Source organism: Phalacrocorax aristotelis, chromosome 3 (assembly GCF_949628215.1).
Source record: "Phalacrocorax aristotelis chromosome 3, bGulAri2.1, whole genome shotgun sequence".
Classification (NCBI taxonomy): domain Eukaryota; kingdom Metazoa; phylum Chordata; class Aves; order Suliformes; family Phalacrocoracidae; genus Phalacrocorax; species Phalacrocorax aristotelis.
Window position 1 is genome coordinate 50,810,815 of NC_134278.1, and position 10,508 is coordinate 50,821,322.

At 44.5% G+C, this 10,508-nt stretch overlaps 1 protein-coding gene across 3 annotated transcripts in view; it reads left to right on the forward strand.

Moving 5' to 3' along the window:
• FOXO3 (forkhead box O3) overlaps window positions 1–5,247 on the forward strand; it is a 96,084-nt gene extending 90,837 nt beyond the window's left edge. For all 3 annotated transcript variants that reach the window (XR_012659623.1, XR_012659624.1, XM_075087425.1), the window contains one exon: window positions 1,069–5,247. The gene's annotated coding sequence lies outside the window, so the exon portion shown is untranslated. The remainder of the gene's footprint in view (window positions 1–1,068) is intronic.
• The last annotated feature ends 5,261 nt before the right edge of the window (window positions 5,248–10,508 follow it).

Genomic DNA, 10,508 nt, shown 5'->3' on the forward strand with positions numbered 1-10,508 from the left:
CATTCCTGTAGTCAATTCAAACGGCTTCTTGGTTTCAGCAAGCATCCCCTTGTTCTTGCACTGTATAAAGAAAATCACTATACACTAATCTCAGGGAAAATCCTCAACAGGTTGTAAGTGATGTGGGGAACTAAGCCCTGGTTTCAGAAGCCATTTCAAAGCCAGACGTTAAATGCCCAGCAACGCGGATGGCTACCAAGTGGGCTTTCTGGAGACGTGAAAGGATTTCATGGGAATGCTTAAACATAGCTACTTTCTAAAACCATACTTGGTGCCTGCCTGTATCTTTAAGCCACTGAGTACCTTTAAAAACCTGGCCTCCTGGCCCCCTTCATTGAAATGTTAATCTGTTTTCAGTGTTTTAACTATTACCACGTCCCTTTGTAGTCATCTCCATGTTTCATCCAAGGTATCTTTCCAGTGTCTTTCCCTCTGTGGAGAAGTTCCGTGGCTACAGAATGAGCTGGACCCTAAACCTGTTTTAAAAGCTGGGTGGATTGTGTCTGTTGATGGTGTGTCGTACAAGCAGGGAACTGGAGAACTCCAAAGTCCAAACTGAAACTCATGGCTCCTCACTGCTTCTTTTGAGCAGCCTCCTTCATCTTCAGAGGTGGTGGTTGATGTCAAACACTGACGGATGATTTGTCCAGCCTTTTGGTGATGCTGAGAAAGGGCGACCGTGAAAAATGGAGCAAAGCTGGAGGATCCTTTCATGCTTCACCTGGAAATACGCTTAACAAATAGACGATGCACTGGGTTTCTGTAAATCAGATTTGGCCATTGCTTTTCTTTGGAGAAAGGGTTTTTTCTTTCCTGCTTGGGAGCAGCTAAGCCAGAAAAGAAGCACACTCAAACCTTGGCAAGGGAGAAGCATTTCCAGGCAGGGACACAGTGGAACTTATTCCTTGCTATAAGTTTGAAGCTTCTGGGTGCAAACAAATCAAAATTGCTTGTCAGTGTAAGCTGTTGTTGGGTTTGGAGGTTTACTTGGTTGCCTTTTTTTGTTGTGTTTTTCTCCTACATGCAGCAGTCTCACTGTCTTTTCCTCTTTTTCTTCTTCCTCTCCAGGCCCTCAAACTGACACGAGATGTAGAGAGAGAACCCTTTGCCAAATCTGCTGTCAGCAAGTGGACAGTGATACTGTTTACAGCTTACGACCTTTGTGAACCCTGCGTTATTTTCCTAATGAAGCAGACTGTTAACAGGCCCCTTACTGGAGTGAAGATCCTCCTTTTTTTTTCCTTCTTTTTTTTTTTCCTCTTTTTTTTTTTTTTTTTTTTTTTTTGGAATTGAACTCATTCTGAAGTATGCAAAATCTTCCTTTTCTGGGATGGCCAAGCACCTGCTGTGGAGACAATGTTCAGCACCATCCTGTTGAGAACACACTGTGTAGCCTTTACAGTAGTTACGTGTCAATGAGTATGTGGTGTTTCAATATATTAATGGTTTATGGGATGTTTTAAGTTGGCTTTTCTTTTTGGAGGTTTTCCCCATCTGCCCACCCTTCCCCCTACAACCTCCAGTTTGAGTTCCCTAGATTTTTGACCATTTTTGCTTTCTCTCCCTGGGGAATCTGAAGTACTGCACACATGCAAGGAAATTATCATAACCCGACACTGCTCAGACGTCAGGGTTTTCTGAATATACAGTGTTTGTCGTACCGATCAACCGGCTGGATTCCAGAGAGAGGTCATGTGTGTGGTCTGTTGGTTTGTTGGGTTGGTTTGTTTGGTTTTTTCTTATTACTTCCTTAAATATAATGGTACATCCCTGTTTTCCATAGGCATCAAACCAGGGTTGATTCCAAAACAAAAGAAGCCAGTGAGTTTGCCTCTTGGCTTGTGAGGACGGACTGACAGCAGGTGCCATTGCTCGCACATGCACCAAGGCAGGAGCCTGTTTGCTGCCTGCCCGAGCAGGCTCCCCTCCTGCCTTATGTTAGCAGGGCTGCCCCTACTGCTGCAGCGAGCTGGTAAGGAGTTGTAAGCTGAGCTGCCAGACAAGTTGAACATAGCCACCTGTAAAGATGTTTGAAAAAGCAAAAATTAAGGGAAATATGCCACTTTGCAGAAAAGCTAAGCGTAGGGGCTGGGCATCGGCAGGTGACTTGCAGTGGCAGTGCTGGGAGTTGAGGCACAGGTCATTGCAGGGTGCGTTACTGCATCAGTAATCCTTTTTTCTTTTTGTTTTGGACATATCCTTGATTATTCTTTCCTTTTCATTATGTATAATCTGTTGCGGCAGAAGAAGCAGGAGAGGGAATGGCAAGGTGACAGTATCATACAAATGGCTTTTCATATGAGCGTAGATTGTAACAGGATAAATGACACTGAAAGACAAGGCAGTTTTATATATTTTGCTTCTAAGATTTTCTTTTGTAAAATGAATAATAATTAATAATGAATAAAAGGTATGGTGCTGTATAGATCCTCTCTATAATCTGGAAAGTTTGATTACTTTTTATTAGTATTTTGGGGGGGAGGGATACAAAAAAAGAGGGGAATACACCAGTGGTACATAGGAACTCGGTATGAAGAGGTTCTGAATAGGACAGTGTATACATAATTCTCCAAAGCGATATATGAAGTTGTTTTTCTTTGCATAAGAGCATTATGCATATAAATATATAAATATATTTTATTATGTACAGAAATGGATCATTATGCATGGATGTTAGGAAAACAAACTAGCCTTTTAACCCAAAGTCTCAGTGCATGAGTTCCCACCGACCCATGTCCTATGCAGTGACTCCCTCCCGCCACTGCCACCGCACATGCGCAGTCATGCACACACACACGCACGCACGCGCATTGGTGGGCCCTTCCTCGCTCCTTACTTTCCAGGTCCCTGAGGTGATATTGGTGAAACAACAGCTCCTAGTGTGATGGAAGTTTTGTTTTTGTATCGTAGCCCCCACGCTTTTCTCTCGTAAAGATGCACTTCTTGGTTTCTCCCCGCAGTTATGACTGTGTAGGCTCTGTGCAGTTGTGGTTATTGTAGCCCTGTAGCATATCAACTCTTCCAAGCAGCCAAGGGTTTATCATTCGCCTTTTAAAAAAACTCCTCTTTTCTTTTTACACTGAGGTGGTCTATTTGTCAGCGTGGGGACTAGTTTATTACATTTATTGGAGTTAGCTGATGCTCACTGCCCATCTCTGTCAGCAGCCAACTACCCAGGACACTCATGTGGCACAGTGGTCACCTGGGCTAGTGGCTGCTTTGCTTATTGGAGTCCAGTTGCAGTCATCTTTTACCAAAATTGGTCGAGAGCTTTATCACCAGCCTCCTCTGAGCACGTAGCATTAGCTCTCAGTTTCCCGGTACACCCCAAAATGTGAGTGTATGCTAAAGGACTTCCCTCCGGTGCTCCTTTCCCTGAGGTTCCTCCGCAGCTGCTGCCCTGCGGCTGGGCTTGCCCCCCTGCCCTGTGGTTTCAGCCACCAGTAGAGCTCACTCGGTGGCTCCCCATGCCGGGGCACAGTGTTTGGCCCCTGCACGGGTGAGCCTCCAATGAGACCTGGGATGCTCACCCAAAGACCACCAAGCAGGTTGCTGACAGCACCAGTAAGGCCTGACTTGATGGTATGGCCAAGGTGACCAAAATGCGTCTTTTATTTTTTTCTTGGTACGGATGCAGTTCTTGTCAAATGCAAGGGAAGGCCTGTTCGCTTAAACCAAATGGGGGCAACTTCTGCTCTGCTACGGAAGCCTAGCCCCCTTGAGTTCAACGGAGTGAGCTCCCACTGGCAGAAATGAGAGAGAAAACTATGGTCCACTTTGTTCACAAAATGGAGGAAAAACACTTGATGTAGAGACAGCCCATCAATGGCAGAGAATTTGGTGGTTGTTTTTTTAAATACAAGCATTAGCAGCTGAAAGGCTTAACCTGCCTCCCAGCAATGTCAAGGAAAGCATTTCTGTTGGCGTGGCTGGGACACCTTGGCCCCCTGCTTTGGCGAACATCCCAGCACTCACTGAAGAGGAGTGGACTTGGCCAGCCTCTTTGGTTTGGCTTGGTTTCTGTTGTTCATTTTTGGGGCCAGAATTTTCAAACAGAAGTGCCTGGTGTCAGGCACCGAACATCGGGGACTCCAGTGTGGTCGCAGGGGGCAAGCTGCTCTGCCTTTGTCACTTCTCGAAGGAAGGAGAGGTGCCAGGTTCCCCCAGGCTCCCTAGGGGAAGATGACCACCCTCTATGCCTGCTGAGGTGCCCAGCAAACACCCTCCTCTGCAGAGGTGCTAAATAAATCACAATTCAAAGGGCCACTTACTTAGGTGTCAAAATACAGACTTGAATGTCTAATCTTGGGAACCTACCTTTTGAAAATTTGGCCTCAAAGGCCATGTCTTTGAACATGTTTGTGCCTAGTTTTCCTTCTGAAACGTGTAAAGCCCAGAACAATTACATAGGTATCATTCAGACGCTTGGTCTAGGCAAAAGGTCTAAAAGGGTGACATTTATGCAGTTCCTAGTCACTGGTCTGGGTCTTGATTTAATGATCTTGTAAAAAAAAAATCTCTTTTGAGAATAATCAGATAGGTGACCACTGCTTAACTCCAGAAATTTTTGTGCCACCACTTGAAAAAGTTACCGTTTAGGTCATGTATTTCTCTAAAATGGTGTCATTGCTTGGCAATCGGTGTCCTGTAAGTGTTTCTAGTACACAATATACCTTAGGAATTGCCAACAGATGCGAAGGGGGACCAGATACATTTCGTTACTATGGGTTGGAAAAAATGGATTGTACATTTGGCTTCACATGTTTAACTTTTTTTTTTAAAAAAGTTGCATGATTGGAAAAAATATGTATACAGTATCTGTAAAACTGTTTAATCTGTTTTTGTTTCAAGCCATGTAAATTGGAAGAATATTAAATCCACAGCCTTATTGCGCATGGCCATCTTTACATACCGAAGAGCTGAACAGTTTATACTTTTCATTTGGACTATCTTGTACTTTCATTTGAAAGCAGATACTCTCATGTTGCAGTCTTACTGAGGATTTTGTATTAAAAAAAAAAGAAAAAAAGATGCTGCCCTGGAGGAGTATACTACCTTACTACACAGAGGTTGAAGGAAGTTTGTTTTGGAGCAAAACCTGCCCCTTTCCAAACGAAGTAGAGATGCAGTGCTTACTCCACTTGGTGTTAGTAGATATTGCCTTGTGTATTCCATTTTAAATTGTAATCTAGTTTGTAAAAGAGGTGGTGACGCATGTAAATAAAGCATATGGATCTCTACATTGCACATTTGCTTTCGCTCTGTTTCATTGTGTCGTGGAGGGGCATCTAAATGCAGGTGCTGGAAAAGTGATTTCTGAGCAGCAGGTGAAACGGGTGGGTGGGAAGTTTGGGGCTGGGGAGGGGGCCTGATGCTGCATCTGCTGGAGTGTGTGAATGCGTATTTACATGGGCCTCTGCACTTCAACCCTTCAGCCAAGCCAGCATAGTTTTGGTGCTCAGATAACCCCCAATGGGATCATTTACTGCTGCTAAAAATCACAAAGTTCACTTGATTTTGGTGGGGGAGGGCGTGTGTGTTTGTCCCCTCAGATGAGAATGGCTGCAGCTCCACTCACCCATCCTGGAAGACAACCAGACCAACTGCAAATTGGTTAGGAGAAGAGCTACACCCACCCGTGGGCTTGGCTGGGTTTCAAACTGTCTTTGAAAAATGCCTGGAGTACTTGAAACCACCCATTTGGGATTTGGGATAAGAAAACCAGCAGCCTGACTCAGCAGAAAGTTACACTGAGGGCTCTGGCCAAGGCATAGGAGAGCATGCTGAGAAACATGAGACACGTCGACATAAAACTCTTCTCCCACCCTGACAGGAAACCACAGATGTATATGGTTTTTTTGGAGCCATTTTTCAAGAGCAAATGACACTTTCAAGAAATAGGACCCTTTATGTGCGGCAGGGAGGGGTTTCCCATGACGCCAGGGGGATGACCGCCATGTCGTCCGTGCAAAGCCCGTGGGAGCGTTGCACTGAAGTACCACAGTGTAAAGAGCAGCTTGGGGATATCCCTTGTCTAACACAGGAAGAGCTATTCAGGCTATGTCCTAACTAGAGATAGCCTGAAATAGTACATGATCCAGTCAGAAAATAACCTTTGACTGGAATGAAGTGTGTGTCAGCATCCCCAGAGTGAGAGAGTGCTTGTCCTGCAGCAATTACAGCTTCTCCTCAGAAATGGAGCTGTTTTGCTGAGTTCTCTGAAGGCACCTCCAACAGTGATCTGGAAGCGAAGGACCCATGTCCTGCTCCTTGTTGGCATTGCTCCACTGGTATTTAGGACAACAGTGAGAGTGTTTGGCCTGGTGAGGGTGCCAGGTGGAAGGGCCTCAGCCTTGACCTGAATTTAGGCAGGTGCGGCAGCAGCAACGATGAGCCGATCAAATCCTGTGCGATATTTGTACAGAACCTACTCAGTTGTGTTGAGCAATGCCTTAGCTGTGACCTTCAGTTCACCCGGCCTTGGAATAGATCATTCTTATCTTCCAGAGTACTTTCAAAATAAGTGTAAGCATTTTAAACTTCTCCAAGTTGTCCCAGAAGACAAAAGGCTTTTCAAGCTGCTGCCGAGACTGATGAGGCAATTGAGAGCTGTTTTGGGAGCTCCCCACCACATATGCTGAGTTGTGACTTTGACCAGACCAGGGAAAACAATGTTTTACACCTCTTGTTTGGCTGCTGCTGCCAAGGAATTTAATGGTGCTTTCACAAAGATTGAGATAAGAAAATCTGGGAGGCTAACTCTTTTTCTGGTGGAGTTATGGTGACTGCTATCTCCCTGTGCAAAAGGAGGGCTTCTTGGGTGAAGTGGAGCCCAAGCCAGATGGAGCAGATACTGCTCTCGCTGGCGCACAGATTCATCCTGCTGCCAGTGACTTCTGCAGTGTCTCATTGCTTCTCTGTTTGCCTGACCCAGCCCACAGAGCTTTTTTCCCACTGGCTCTGCCTGTGGAATTTTTTAAATGAAAATACTTCTATCGTGTAAACACAAAACAGAAAATTCCATTACAACAACAGAAAAAAAAAGCTTTTATTTTTACTGCTGTATAAATCTTCAGAAAACTTTGGAAATGTCTAACAAAATTCAGAAACTCCAGTTTGGGTTTTTTTATTTTTGCACTTGTATTCTCTTTTCATACTAATGACACCAGTAGTTTTGCATGTGCCACAACATTTACTTATTAGAACAAAGCATCTCCTGCTTTTATTTGATGCTTTGATGACATACAAAAGAACTGATTTAATCTAGAAAATGAGATAAAATGCCTCTATTCAGTAGGACCAATTGGCCTAAATGAGGGTAACTGTTATAACACTCTTTTAATGTTACTTTTTGCCATGCAGGTTTGAAGATATTTGTATCCTATGAATGATGTGGTGAAATGGAGGGAAAACGGTAAAAATATATGACATCTCATAAAAATCTTTCCAACTTCCAAGACAAATACAAACCTGATCAGGATTCCCCAACTCAATTTTCACTCTTTTTTAGGTGATACCTTAAAACTCTGTTTTTTGCTGAAATTCAAAGCATAAGGCAATTCCCAAGTGCTGCCTTTCCCCAGGGATTTATGTTGCAGCGGTGCCAATGGGCTGTGCACACCACCCTGCTTTGCACACCCTGATGGGCATTGAGGCTTCTGCCAGCATCCGTGGCGTGTTACACTGCAGGGGTATCAGACTTCAGCTCTGTTTCATGCCCTGGGAGCCACTGTAAACCCTGTAAGACCCCGCAGCTGGTGCAGCGAGGGGCCAAGGTAGGAGGATGGGGAGGACGTCTGGGGCAGTGAAGCATGGCCAATGCCAGCACCTTGCTCTGGTGTTCATGTGTTGTGCAAGACTTCTCTGAAGCCTCAACTGCTGCATGGACAATGGATCCTTCTTTTGTAACCACCTTGGAAAAGGACGGCATTGGTTAGAAAGTGCTAATTGAGAAATACGGGTCTACTTTACCTCTGACCTCCAAAGCAAAAGATGGAGGAAAACTGTGCACTGACATGGGCACCTTGGAGGTCCTCCCTGGGGAGCAGCAGGGGATGGTGCTCCTGACACCTTCGCCTCCAGGACGGAGATGTCCAGCCTTTCCAAGCCTCTGCTGTGAATGACAGGCCTGGTGTCTGGGCAGCCTCTCATGTCGTATTTGTTGCTTCAGTAGAAAATTCATACTTCACCAGCACCTTATTTTAAATCTCTATAGGCTCCTCTTACTTAAGGCTATCCAAGCTTGTACACCATTAACTAATTCATGGATGAATGTCCTGGAGAAAAGTCAGTGCTTAGAAAGGAATTTGTGAAAGACACAAAATAAAAAAAAAACCAACTTAGCCCTTTTATTCATTAAATGAAAGCCATTGTCATTCACACTTCTCTTGAGAGTCATACTTGCAATATCAAACTGTGTTCTCAACCACAGTGTGCATCTGTTAAGCAAAATTTATGGTGAGGCTGTCTCATTTATACAGAAATTTTTGCTATGCACTGTCACTCAGCCTAGCAGACTCCTATGGAAAAGCCACAATTTAAGTCAATACTGTGTCTGAGCAGTTATAAAATTATAGTGGCTTTCAGAGCTAGGAGATATCAAAGTCTCTTCCCGCGGAAGGCATCTACCTTCAGCTGTCTGCTCTGAAGCTTCTGCCTCTCAGACTGCAGCTAGAAGGAGAAGGTAGCACAGGGGAAGGTCAGGTGTGCATGTACAGAGGGGTCTTCACTTTGCAGTCAAGTTGCGTTTGCTCTGCAGTCCGGGTAAGGTGGGCTACCTTGTTTTCACCAAAGTGCAAACTAGCTTACTACAGAGTAAGAGCAGGTATGTGTGAAATTACCCTGGAGTAGCTAATACAGGTAAATACAAAGCCATGCTTCCCTTTCTCTATCTCATCCATAGGGTGAGCCCATTTCACTCTGTTTTTCACTAGAGGTGACAAGTCATCTGCAGAAAGTGCCCTGTGTTGCTGGGTCTTGGGGGACTTGGCTGAGACTGTCGCTACATTTCCAGCCTCTTAAAGCTGCTGCCTGAATATCTTTGCTTTTTCACAATCTCTTCACCTTACCTCGCCAAACCTTTGTTCCCTTATTGAGAAAGGGCCTTAGGGACGATGACATGAGGTTGCTGTTAGCAGGGGCCTCTCGTGGTTTGGTTTTCCCACACAACTGCCTGTGTGTGAGGAGCAGGGGGCTGGCTCCCTCCTTACCTATCTCATGGACCATGTCTCAGTGTGCAGAGAAAATGTCAAGAGATGTGAGCATACAGGAACAGCAAATAAGGCGGCACGTGAAAAGGGCCTAATAAAATGCTAACCTTTAAATGATATGTTGCCTTGGGGGCACCTGAACCACTCCTTCATGCCCTTCAATCATTCTTCAATCCACATCTGAAGTCACCAGTGTTTCCCATTGCTGTCAGCAATGGTCTTCCTAACTCTTGATCCCTATGAGCCTTTCTTTGAAAAGAAGTCTTTTTTTTTTTTTCTTCATTCTCTGACTTTCTTACATTCTCTGTTTTTCTAAGGCCATGTATTAAAACGTTTGTGGGGTCAGCAATGTCAGTTATGGATACAATTATTTTAAATTATGTTTCTATACCAGCAAGAAGCCCAGGAAGCAGTTACGTGGCCAGAGCTTGTTGCCAGTACAACTCACTCCATTCCAGCTATATTGGCAAGAAGCATTCTTTTTTTTTTTTGCCGCTTCAAGCTATGTCTGAGTCTGAAGACACAGTATGCTGGTCTAGCTACATCAGCCACCTTTTCCTAACATAGGCTAAACCTTGAACATTGCTTCACGCTGTATAGCAAGTTTGCAGCCAATGTGAACTGCTGGCTGTATTCAAAGGTCTGCTAAGGTCAGGAGATGCGGAGCTGAGAGTAAGTACAAATGGTTTGTGGATCTCTTACCAGGTACGGCTGTTCAAAGGGACATGAGCGCACCCCTTCAGAGCAAACTGCTACAGCCAAAGGAATGGGAAAAACATGAATGCCGTGCTCTTTTTAAAAGTGTCTCTCTCTGTTCGTGCTCTGGTGAGTCTTTCTATGAGAAACGGATATTGCAAAGTAGCTTCGTACAGCCTAGATGCAGCCTAGTACAACCAGCTACAGAGCCAGCCATGGTGTCTGCCCTCGGCAGTGCTGGCACTTGTGACCTGTAATACTTCCTTGGGCCATAATCTGCAAAATAAAATTGACAAACTCTGATTCTCTCTATTTCAGTGAGACAAGAATCCTGCTTACTTTTCCTCTTGAAGGTTAACAGAATTTGAACATTTTATGCTGATCACCTCATCCATAAGCTAACAAAAGGCTTATCTGTTTCTTTTCCTCTATAACTGACAGTCCTCTGTAGACGCATGTTCAGCATTTCAAGACTAACTTAAAGGTCAAATTTATCATATGGGCAGATTGGATGAGCTCATGGTTGAGGAAAGACCATCTAAAGGTGACTCGCCTAAGATATCTGTACACACGCAGAGCCAGCACACATTTTTTTTTTGGTCT